The sequence below is a fragment of the Corvus hawaiiensis genome, chromosome 1, assembly GCF_020740725.1.
Source record: "Corvus hawaiiensis isolate bCorHaw1 chromosome 1, bCorHaw1.pri.cur, whole genome shotgun sequence".
NCBI lineage: Eukaryota > Metazoa > Chordata > Aves > Passeriformes > Corvidae > Corvus > Corvus hawaiiensis.
The window spans coordinates 64999839-65012762 of NC_063213.1; the positions used below are offsets into that span (position 1 = coordinate 64999839).

Here is a 12924-nt window from a genome sequence, read left to right on the forward strand (position 1 = left end):
GAGCAAAGACAACAGTCTAGTCCTCGTGAAATGGAGATGGAGTCTTCCTATTTCTGTGCATAGTCTGTAGGCAAATACTAAAGCCCAAAAGTTCACAGAGGTGCAACAAATGTCAAACAAAGGCCCTCAGCACCTGGAATAGTTATGAAAGGAAGAATTTCAAAGCACTCCTCTGCTTCTACTGTCATCATCTAGGTCTAAACTGCTAGGAAGAAGTATCCTGGTTTTTCTAAAGGCATAATTTTAAATCCATTTTGGTTAAACCAGTGTAGAAGACACGGACATTCTCATATTTCAGTGCTAAACCATGTCTGGTTTGGTTTAAGCTTAAATCTTTTAGGAATTGATTTTGTATTTGCAAATAAGATGGTCTTTATCTAGTAAAATCAATTTGGTTTACATGTGATTTTTAAGCAACACTGATACAGCTGTTTAACACAACTGATATCTTTGACTTGTCTGGTTCACTTCTGGCCACTTGTTCTGCAGTGCAATGTCAGCTTCAGGCAGCCACTGAGATAGTTACAGGAAGGCAGTAATTATGCTTGCAATAATGAATATGAAAACTTAGATAACATCTACAGAAAAGCAGGCACTGTAGTTCACTATGTGATCTCCTCAGCTCTCCAATGGTTTCACATGCTTATGGAAGAAGCCTTGTCAGCTTCCAGAGATGAGGAGTTTGGAGACAGGAAAACAACTGCTCCTTGTAACTCCTCTGGCTCCACCTTAGAAGGAACAGAATGCTTTCAAGGAGCTTCCAGTTATATGCACAGTTCTTCCATACATGTTAGCAGCATTTGATGATCTACAGTATCAAATATCAAGAGTGATCCAACAAAAAATTATGCACTACCATTTTTCACTGGCAAAAGTTACAAGGGCAGTATCAGTACCCTGAGCTACCTTGAAACTTCAGTAATGGGGATCAAGTTACTGGCTGCCTCACTGCTGATGTTAGAGATTAATTTTTGTCAACTTGATTAGCAGAGGATAGCTAAAGTTTGGGAGGTAGCTGTAGGATCTCACTCTTTGAAAGACCGATCCATGAATGAATCTTACCAGACCACAGATTAGCTGGAAGATTAGATGGAAGATGCAAGTCAAAGGGGGAGATCACAACCTCCATTTACTGAAGCCCCAAATACCCCATTTCCATGTCCATTTGCTCAAACCTGGAAAGACCGTGTTACATTTCTTCTCCCAATTTAGCTTGAGTGGCTGGGATGTTTCACAGAGATGATTTTTGTGAAAAAAACCACTTCATACAAAAGATGTGACAAAGTGAGTAGTGTCAGACGAGGTATATAAAGCAACATTAAGCTCCTTCTGCAATGTCAGATGAGTAGGCCTCTGGCAGTGGCAAGGTACATTGCAGTACTTTGCATCTATGTCTGTGTCAAGCAATATTTCTGCCACTGGTACTCACTGACTGTCTTTCAGGTCTTCTGCTCAAGCCTTCCCTTATTTCTGGGACGAACTGGGAGAAGACAGAAGAGCAGGAGTTGAAGGCTGAGCATGCCTGGCACTAGCTGCATTTCTGTCTCCCTGATATGTTCTCTTATTCCAAAAAGTTTTCTAAAACCATAGGCAGCACAAAAGAAATGTTGGGTTGGCCTGCTTTGTACCACTCCAACCACATGCTTTTTTACAATCTGCTTCTTCAACAGAATGGCTGATAGCTTAGACAGCAAAGCATGACAAGCTGATGCATCAGGTATTTCCATCAGACTAAGGAGACTTATCAGGTAGGAAGGGTTTTCCTTGTCCCTGCATCAGTGACCATTTCTTCATTTGAAATTAATTGGAAAAACATTCTGAGGAGAAGCATTTCCCATGCAGTTGATGCTCCTATCTGCTACAACCTGTGCCTCCTTTGGGGTAGGCTGAAAACACTTATCCTTCGCCAGCAGCCCTGTCACAGGGACCAGAACTGAACCCCTGCTTTGGCTGCAGTTTCCCCTGGTGTCATCACATCTTGCACAGTCACACCAAATGATGGAAGTGACAAGTACACCACACATGTTTCAGAGTCCCATCCCCTCTTTTTAGGTGAGGAACACTGCCACATGCCTCAGAAAGCTCCACATATGCTATTAAAAGAAAACAACCACCACTAAAAAAAACCCAGTGCCTTCTATGCTACAAGTAACAACTCAATGGCAAACTATTAATCTATTAAAATTTTTCATTAAATAATTTCTCCCAGCTGATGCTTATGAAAGGCCCTGCCAGGCCAAAATGTCAGCTCATTTATGGGATTTATTATTACTACTACTGTCAGGCCAGAAGGGTTTGCTGCAGCAGATCAATCAGGCATGCTCAGACAGGAGCTCCTGCCTTTGGGCCAGCTGCTTCAAAAACAGGACCAACAAATGTCAGATGTCAGGTTCTCATTTCAGGTCCTGCCTCTTCCCTTTCAATCACCATGGATCAATGGATCATTTTAGCTGTTTAGCAACTGGCAAAGACCACCTCACATAAGGTAAGCATCAGTGGTTGTTCAGCTTTTAGAGCTGATAGAGATCTTTGTCTCAGCTTCCTTTATATTTAAAGTACTAAAGCATGGCTTCAAGGGCTTGTGACTCAATCAGCAGGGGAGGGGCAAGCTAGAGGATGAGGTGTACTTTCCTCAAGGTGGTGGCTGTTCACCATAGCCATGTGCTTTGGGAGAGGTGGCTGAGGGCATCTGTAAGCTCCAGGTCTATGTTCAGGAGTCACAGGCTGATCCTGGTGCAAAGAGAGGATTGCACTTGGGTTTCATAATGGAGTTCATGGAAGCCAGTGAAAATTGAACTGCAGCCAAGGTGGAGAGCCATGTAGAACAGATGTCTTTACAGAGGATAAAAAAAAACCAAACAAAAAATACTCAGAGTCTGAGTTAGAACTCTTGGCCCAGTCAAATATGTAAAAAGCCCCAAAGTGCTCTATTGTGGCTGTCCCAAACACTTAAATTCCACATGTATAAAGTAAAACACATTTGCATTGCTAATTTATTAAAGGACTTCTTGACCCAAAGTCAAATACTAGCACAAGTCTTCTGCATGGAAAAGCTCTGATAAGTGTGCTCTTTAACTCTCTGTGAACATTCAGTAATGTTCCTTTTAAAAGTACGTATGCTTCTTCTTGTGTCTGATGCTAATTATCTTATCAGATAACAGGCAGCCCTGTGCTGAGTAGGTATGCAATGTATCAGCCTTGGGAAGGGGATTAAAAAAAAAAAAAAAAAAAGCCTTATCTTTCAAGTAGATTTGCAACTGTATATGATCTAAGTCTGTGGAAACTTTCCTCTGCAGCACAGAGCTTATATAAGGAAGACAATGAATAAAAAAAAAATCTTAAAAAATCCCAGACCTGTACAGCTTTCAGACTGCAATTCTACAGGCTGTTCCGTTCTGTGGAATTTTCTCCTCTATCAGTATTTTGGAATGGCATACAGGTTAAACTGTTCATCTGGCAGGGAAAGCAGCTTTGGTAATTGTAAGTTTACATTATACTATAAACAATCGGATTAGAGTAAACAGATGAACTGTGTAAATAAAATGTCACTGCTTAGCTCTCCTTTGTGACTTGTATTCTGATACCACTACTACTGCTTTTACTACAACTACTACTGTTACTGCTAGGCTTCAGCTGACAGCTCAGCCTGAAACCCTTTATTCATCTTTATTACTGCTTCAGCTGTTTTGAGAGCAAAAAGGCATGGAGGACTTATTGGCCAGAGGCTCTCTAACCTAGCAGGCCTGCCTGGGAAATCAATATGCCTCACTCAAGAGCACAAAGATAGATTGTGAAGCCAGGGCTGGCAAAGGAACGCACGCTGCATCTGGAAGGACACGGAGACAGCCAGTTCTGCTCCGCCAGAAGCCTCCCAGACCGCGCATGTTTGCACACCAACCTCGTGGCACCCTTCCAAGACAATTTGTGAACCTTGGTTCACACCATTTTCAAAGTAGGTCATACGCAGTAATCTCAGCCGAAGAGAGATACCCCCTGTCAGCAGCAGTGGCTGAGAGGAGGGCGATAGCTGCGACCAATGAGCGAGCTGGTGCAAAGCGGGGAGCCGAGCGCTCGCAGGATGCCAGGGTTGGGGCCAGCTGCAGCCAAGGTGCTCGCCAGGCTCAAACAGCTGACGGGCGGGCTCCCACACACCCAGCCTCTCGCCATTTACAGCTGTACAAGCACCCACTGTTCCCCTGGACACAGCCACCGGCACGGCTTAAACATTAACCTGAATGAAAATACAGTAGGAGATGAGATCTAACCTTTACTGAGCTCTATTTTCCTGACAGCAAGAATCAGCTAATTCTGAACGAGGGGATTTAAATTTACTACGAGCTTTGGATTACTGCTTCCTAACGTGCTTCCGTCACCTGCCCCTGCTCTGACAGTCAAAACACAGCCTTGAAGGTAGCTGCGTTGACAGAGAGGATTCCTAAACCATTTACAGTTTCCTGCATTTCCCTGTATCCCTTGCTTGAGCTGTTTTAGGGGCATGAAATTAGGAACGGGCACATTTAAAGGTATATTTTTGAAAAATGGTGTCCAGGAAAATAAGTGCAGAAATGAGTGTGCATACTTGTTTCCACACTATAACAATATAAAAATCATCAGAGAATTACCAGTTTCAAGCAACAGCACAGAACTTCCCAGGCATAGGAAGTGCTGGGAACGCAATGCCTTTAAACACAGCCTGCACACCCTGACACAGATGACTGGATGCTAGAAAGCTAAAGGATTGCCTGAAGAGCACCACTGCGTTATGTAATTTTTTTTTTTTTTTTTAACAGGTTAATTTTTAAACAGGCTCAATTTAACCTTGTTCCTGGTCAATAGTTACATGAATCTGAATGAAAGTATGCTCTCTGGAGAAATCCAGTCCAATATAACAGGCATGCATCATTTTTAGCTCTGAAATCAACACTGAAGCAGCAGAGCTGGACAAGCATTGCTTTTTTTTTTTCATCTGGCAAGTAAGAGGCCTGACTTTCCTCCATTTAAAAAAACTGTGCTTTTTCCTTTTTCTCTTGCTTTCCCTGTGATGTGTCAGACTAGAAATCTTAAACAAAAAGGACAAGAGATTTCTGAAGCTACCATACTCTATGCAAAGTGAAAGGGGAGACAGGACCCTGAAGACTAGCAAAAAGACTTATCTCCCATCCAAGAAAGAGTGCACAGAATGACTGTCTGCTCCACCGGAAGTGATCTACCTGATCAATAGCTTGTCCAGGGAGTTTTAAGACATGCAGAAACATGCCACAATGTGCTACTGTTATCAGCTAAAAGGGTGCTGTCATGACTTTCTATGCAAATATACAGAAAAATCCATAAATCCAAGAAGGGTAATCACTCAGTACATCATCAAGGGAACAATTTATTCTCTAACACGGGATGCGATACTTTCCTGCCAAAATCACATTGCTTGTTTGTTATCACTAAGCTTTGGAAAAAAAGTAACCAACAAAAATCCCTTCTGCTGCTGCCTCTGGAAAAGAAAATCCCTTTTAAGAAAAATTGTAACAAAGAAAACCCCCAGATACTTCACAGTTTTTTCCAGAATGACAAATAACTCTAGCTGTGGTTACAAATGCTCTCAGTATTGTACAATTTCAGGTCATGTGAGTTTTATTACTTTTCAGACTAACTTGTGCTTTTTCCCAGCCAGCTGCTGGCAGTTGTCATCTTAGGACTGAGAGCAAACTACTTTGAAAGCAAATTTGTTCAGAAATCTTTTAAAAGTGATTCAGAAAAAAAGTCCTTCGTATTTTTCATTTTAGCTTGGATATAACCTCTTTTTTTCTTCAGTCTTTGAAAGGAATGAGTCTCCAGTACTAAACAGGTCATAGAGTAATTATGCATCCACCTGAAAATTAAACACACATTTAAAAGCTTAACTAACAGCATATACTAATTCATAACAAGTATATGTCACTCAGTTTTTTCATGGTTGATCATTAGGGTGTAAGCAAAACCAGATCACATCAAACCCAGAGAACAAACACTGTAATCTTTCTGCAGGTTTAAAAGGAAACAACAGCAAGGTGATACTGTGTTGAGGAAGCTGATCCAATACTGCAGGGCAGCCACAGCAAGTCCTGTGTATCTGAAATCTTTGTGTCAAGAGGGGGGTGGTCTCTGGGGTTACTCAGAGAAAAATCAGTCCTGAGGCCTAGCCAAGCTCCTGTGCTTGGACAGGTCAGCAGTCATTATTCCACGTTCGGGCCAACCTGAGATCAAACCTGGATGGCAACTTTCAACGTAAACCTTTGCCTGAATTGAAAAGACAGACAAAAACTTTGGCAACCCCTTTTATGTTCAGTGTAGATCCAAATTTATTATCTGTGACATGCACATCTTCTTGCTCAGGTGTCACCAATTATTTTTTATTAGCTTTCTATGTTTTCCCTCACTTTTCATAGCACAGGTTTGGCAACAGCATTTCAGATGCACAAAAGTCATCAAATCTACATTTCCTTCACAGAGTGGAGGTGTTTGAGTTAGTAACATCTCTTTTACAGATTTCCTCGGTCATAAAAACCATTTTTCTTTGACATGGAGAGAGGAATGCACAAAGCTAGCAGAGATCAAAGGCCCAGTGAAGAAGTTGAAAGGACCTCAGCATGGTCTTTACAGAGGTGCACAGTGGCACAGAAGAACTGTGAGCTAACATAGCTGATTTGTATACGACCTGCCTGCCTCCAGCTGAGCACTTGCTGACAGAGTTTGGGATTTTTTTGGAACAAGTGCTGCAGAACTCTAATGAACTGGTGCTGGTTAAAGGAAATCTTCGGGCAATGCTAAGATTGAAGATGGATTAAAGGTGACTTCAGTCAACCTTTGCTTCCTTATCCCAAGTTCCCCAAGATTAGCACAGGTAAGACTGAGCTATTATTTATTGCCTTTTGGATCTGCTGCTGCAGTAAGTCTGAAGACTAGCATGACCTGGCTCTTCCCAGTTACCTTTGCACTTTGCAAAAGCTGTGGCCTCACAGCGTTCCAGATACCCACTGTGTCAGGGACAGGAACACCACACATCACCTCCCAGACAATTTTTAAACGGAGCTAAAGCATTTCTACTGTTTAATTACTTTTAATATGGTTTCTGGAATGTTTTAGTTAGGCTTGAAGGATTTCACATGGTCTCTTCTGGCTATGATCAGCAGATGGCTAGACTGGAGTATGGTGGAGCTAAAAAATGGGATTGTTACTATTGCATATTCAGTAGCATGCACATACTCGCACACTAGAGAAGGGTTTCCATGTCAGCATGGATGAGCCTGAAGAAATGCTACTGAGGCTTCACTGTGGCCTCACCATTCTTGGTGGCCAGAAAGAACATCCTCTTCTAAGACAAATGGTTGAAAGTGTGCATAGTCAAAATTGCAGAGCACAGTTTTGTTCTGTTCACCTCTTTCTCCGCCCTAGTGTTGCCTCAACTCTGCTGTTGGGAGCACTGGAGTAAGCCTGGTGCAGTAATACTAGGGAAGTCAATGGGTTTATACTGCTGCAACTGATGTCAGAAGGTAGCTTAGAGGCTCAAAGATCTAAGCTTGTGTGTTACCCCGACCGTTTCTGACCAAAGTGCTTAGCTAACCACCACTGGATTAGCAAGTGCTTCACACTTCCTGCACTCACAATGTCAGCTCTCTCCTGAGCCCAAAGAGCTGCTCCTCCACCTCGTTCATTTATGACAGGTAGCACAATAGCTGGCTCAGCCTGAAGACCTCCATGACCCAGGGCCATGACCATACCAGGGCTTTTAACACAGTGACTCACCTCAGCTTAGCACCACCCAAGTAAATGTAAACCTTCAGTTTAAAGCACATGGCATTTTTCTTGTGTTGGCATCAAATAAAATAGCACACCTATCCTTCTGGTATTAGTCAAATGGGGCTTAAATATCCACTCATATGCTTTGCAGTTGCAAGATTTCCCTGGCAAGTATGTACACTGGTCTCAGTCATGGATTCTCACAGAATCTAAGCTTTTGTTAAGAAAAAGAGAAATAGAAACCAAACTTCATGGCAGCAAAAACTGCCTTTCCAAGCTTAAACTGAGTGCAAACTGTAGCAACACTGGCTTCCCAAATCATAGAGAAATAACTTCAGTGGTTGTTCAGCTCCTCCATCCCAGTGGACTGGACTCCACCAGCACCTACTGATGGAGATTACCAAGATCCCAGCCTATTCTCCATGCTGTGCAGGGAAAACCCAACAGCCCCCTAAGCTGAAGCTTAAAAAAGCTAGACTTGGGGACAGGAATGGGCACTGGAATGATTCACAAGAGAGAAAGATCCTGAAGGAAGGATGCTGAAGGAAAAGATGAGTAACAGAAATAGCTTGCTTGCTTCATCTTCCAGAGAAGCAAGGAGGAGGGCTAGGGATGCTGAAATGAGAACACTACTTCTTTTTTCCTCCCGTGACTATCAGGAAGTTGACAGGGAAAAAAAACAAGCTGCTCTGCTTCAACAGCTAAAAATGAGAGTTTCCCACTGAACAAATACTTACTAGCTATAAAGGAAGAACTGCATCTCCAAGCAGGCTCCTGCAGTAACTTTCTTACAGAAATCCCCCAAATCCCAAGCGCTGGTTCACTTGTCTTCATCTAGTTTGTTTACCTGCATCAGACTTGTTGGTATAAGCATGTTTCTTGAGAACAATTTTTTAATATAAAATTGTACCTTCTCTTTTATTTTCGTCAATGAAATGGTGAACATCAGTCTGGTGATTACTTTTAATTTTACCGTGTTATGTTTTTTAAGAGAGTAAATATTATAAAATAATAATAAAATGCTTGTTGGGATGTGTTATTATATTTTTGTTATCATAACCTGAATACCACATATTTTACTTATTCAGGGTACTCTTCTCTTGACCACTATCTCATCCATGTAGTAAAGTCAACAGGAAAGGCTAATATCTCATCAGTGGTCAGAGGAACTCACACAATCACTAAAACTGAGACTTTTCTCAATGTAAATAGCACAATTTTTTTTGGCAAGCCATTTGACTTGGCTTAAGCCACATAATGCAGAGTTCTGTCCATCTGTCCTACTTAATTATAATGATTGCAGAACCTAAATTTGCTTCCAAACATCCTTAATTAATATTATACTACAGACTGGGTGGGTAAGGGGAGGAACTCCTCTGTTTCTGATTCCCAAAAACCCCCAATCAAACCAAAACAAGGTCTGGAAGATTTTACATTATTTTTTCAGTGTCACTGCTAGAGACTTAATAACCACAGGATGTGCCCTGTGGTCTTTAATAATTTCATATAATAAGCAAACAATGTTTGTTGGCAAACAATTTGGTAAAACATCTTAACTTGCATTTTTCTCTGTGCCAACAGAAGATTTATTCCACGTAGGAAAATTTACATCACAGGATATACATGCCCTGCATGCTCTATGTAAATAGAAAATTTTGACCAAAGTGCTACAAATACCTGAATTCAGCTGTAAGTAATACCATTTTAGATAGGTTACATTTAGTTAATTCCAATTGCTCTATCAAGTTGCAGGCAGGGAGAGAAAAGCCATCTAGTGGACAAAAATGTAATCATATACCAGAAAATATTTTGAAGCACAAAGCTTTTACTGGAGAACTCTTTTTTTATTTCGTTATTCATCTGCAGTACTGCTTATCTAGGAACACTCTAGAAGACTCTGGGAAATCAGGGTTTGCTGGAGGGCAACAGCATAGATCTCTAAGCCCACGTTTTTGGCAGATTTTTTGATTAGCAATTGTCATAAAACATGGAAGACGCTTTGTCCCTCCTATCCCTCACAGAAAATTAATCAGCATATTTCTTACAGCGCTTCAAGGGTCATCAGTCGACTGAATATCTTATCACTAGATTCAACACTATGTGCCAAGCAGACTGGCATTGCCACAGGGTTTAAATAACTGAGCTAATATTTAAACTTTTGCCCCCTCTGATCCCTGAAAAATAATGAGAAGAGACTTTGTGACTTTGTAAACAGATGAGCCAAAGGGCACCCAGAACAGCCTTTTACTAAAATTATCTTTGAGATTCTCTGGGACACAAAATCAGGGAGGGCTGGGGAGGATGAGGCAGAGCAGCTGAGCCACCCCTCTCACAAGCCTGCACATGGGATTCGTTCAGCATCTGACGTAAAAAGTGGAGAGAAAGGAACAAAACCTCACATCCCAGTATTATTTACAACACCCTCTCGCCTTTGCTGAAATGCAGACTACCATGGTTGTAGTGGCCTGTGCCATGAGTTAAGTAGCTGAATGTGTCCCAAGCAGACAGGCTGAGCTCTGCACTGCTCTCCTTTTCCCACTTATGCCGGGGAGCACAAGGGAGTCAACACAGCAGCCTTTTTTGTGCAACATTTTCACAGACCTGGCCCCCAAATTCATGCTCTTCTGACACAAAGTTCAGAGCATTTAGTTAGGCACTTTCAGCTAATCTTGAAGAGCAGATAACTATCAGTCATGCTCAGGCAGGCCAAAGCATTGAAGCCAAAGTATAATTTCAGTGGGATTATAACAACCCAAACCACCATCATCAGAGAATATACTGTGATGATGCAATCAAACATCTGTAACTCCTGCTGCTCCCAGCAATATACTGAAGCGGGATTAGTGACCTGCCACTTAGAAACTGCTCTGCTGCTGGAACAACAGGTTTTTCTCCCTTTCCACTACCCCTTTTGTTTGAGGTAATAGGTAACCCCAGGTATTTTGTGCTCCCAGTAACAAAAAAAGAAAAAAAAAATTTAAAAATCTCTGTATTAATCTTTCGAAGTAGAAGGAGCATCCCATGCAATGATTTCCACCTGAGACATCTTTGCAGGGCCATGCATTTACCCAGCTTTTCCAACTGACCCTGCACACACATGCTTAGACATAGCACATAAGGAGCAGGCATCTCCTTACATCACTCCTCTGTTTGCCCCAGCATGAGGACTATTTAAAGCATTACTTCTGATAGAGCCACTATTTGCTGTGCTCAGACAACCCTTGTGTTGCTGGGCTGTAACACAAGGGAAATGAAGCTTCTGGGCTACCTTGCACAGACCTTCTCTACAGTCTCTTATTCATCTCTCTCCTAATGAATCACAGCCTTTTCTCTCTCTTTTCATAATAACCAAATAAGGATTTCAGGGCTTGGCCCATTCACTACATTCTGTGTTTTAATACAGACAAGAATGGAATACAAAATACTGCCAAAAGTTTAGCAGCAGGGGCAATCTTTTTGCTATTTTCATGTCTACAGTTCCCAATTCAACAATGCCAACTTGCTGTTCTGCACGACTGCAAAGCTAGGAATTCATAAACAATAATAATAATAATAACTGTCCAACAAGGCCTCATCCTAGCCATGCATAAGTGCAGGACTGGCACAGAGCAGAAAAATGCTGCTTTGTGCCTTTACAAAGCTGACGATATAAACTTTGCACTGTCAGTTTAAAACTTTGGCATCTGTGTCTGCAAATGGGGAGGAACCCAGTTTCAGATACTTGTGAAATATAAACTTCAGCTGTTGCCAAGCTCAGAGATAGATTTGCTCCTTTTTATTTTTAAAAGTTTCCTGAATATGTGGAGAAACCCACAAAGACATTTAGAGATGTGTAGCTATGAAAAATGTACATGCTTCTGTTTTTTTCTAAGGAGCATTCTCAATCATTGTAATTCTTCATTGAGAATGCTTTTTAAAAAAACAGAACCATGGCTATTTTTCACAGCAACAAACCCCTAAAACAGCTCTAGAGCTTTCTGTGAAACTTAACAAAAAAACTGCCTTCCAGCTAAGAACAGTAAAAATAGATCAAAAACCAATTAGCTGGCCCACATGTCAGAAGACAGGTGTGCTTTGGATGTGGTATTAATACAGAATCAGGATAAGCATTTTTTTTACTTTTACACAGATTCTTGAAGACTGTAAATACCACAAATCTCTTCTTGCCAATGCCCATCCCAACCATTTAAAACACCGGCCACTCAAAGAATAACCTTAGAATGCAGCCTAAAACATTTCATCTTGCCTCCTACCAGGTTATAAAAGTGAATTAACATGAAAAGCAGCAGACTGATGAGTGAATTATGGTAATAATGAACCTTCAAAAGCAAAACCAAGTAAACTCCTTTGGAAACTGCAGCCGGAGAGAAGGCTGGGAACACCGAAACCAATTACGACTCCTTTAGTGCTACACCTGTTTAAATGAATGCCAAATCCAGCACAGAATTATTTACATTATGTTATTAACAAAGGGACATATGAGTAATGGGAAAATAGAAATGGTTTATGCAAAACAGCCTCTACTGAAACCATCTAAGAATTTCAGGTATTTGTGTTAGAAAGCAAAGGCTGTGGTCAGACCTGCACTGACTGCCCTCGAGTTAGGCAAGGAGGCTTCAGCTCCCTCTCTAGCTGCTGGTCACTGTCCCCAAGCTGCCTGATTGATGCCAGAATAAATACCCATATAATTGCCCCTTATGCAATTCAGTTGATGATCTTCCTGCTTTTCAATACTTTGAGGTTATTTTTTAAAACTATATTGCTCAAGCAGAAACAGATTTAGGCACAAGAAACTGTGCTAGGAAATCAAAGAGAGATAGTCTTCTGCAAACACGTGGCAGGTGATAAGCAAATGGGAAGAGGCGGACAGCATCAACTTCTTCCCCAGGTCATAGTATATCTTCTTACTATTATATCTTCTTACTATAAAAGAAGATCAGGTGCATACAACCCCTTCTCTCCTTCCAATTTTTGAGGATTCAAGTACCTACATACATGATGATTCCCCACTGTATAAGACACTTCATGTATTAAGGCATGTGACAGACAAGCAAAATCATATTTCTAAAGAGACCAAATGCAAGGCTGGGAGCTGAAAGGGACTGAAGAAGCCTGGGAAACCTGCCCAGGGGCTGGGATACTCATGAAGCCCAG

At 41.5% G+C, this 12924-nt stretch overlaps 1 protein-coding gene across 1 annotated transcript in view; it reads right to left on the bottom strand.

Moving 5' to 3' along the window:
* The window catches only part of ATXN1 (ataxin 1), a 343650-nt gene that overhangs the window by 243974 nt on the left and 86752 nt on the right, over nt 1–12924 (bottom strand). The window lies entirely within an intron of this gene.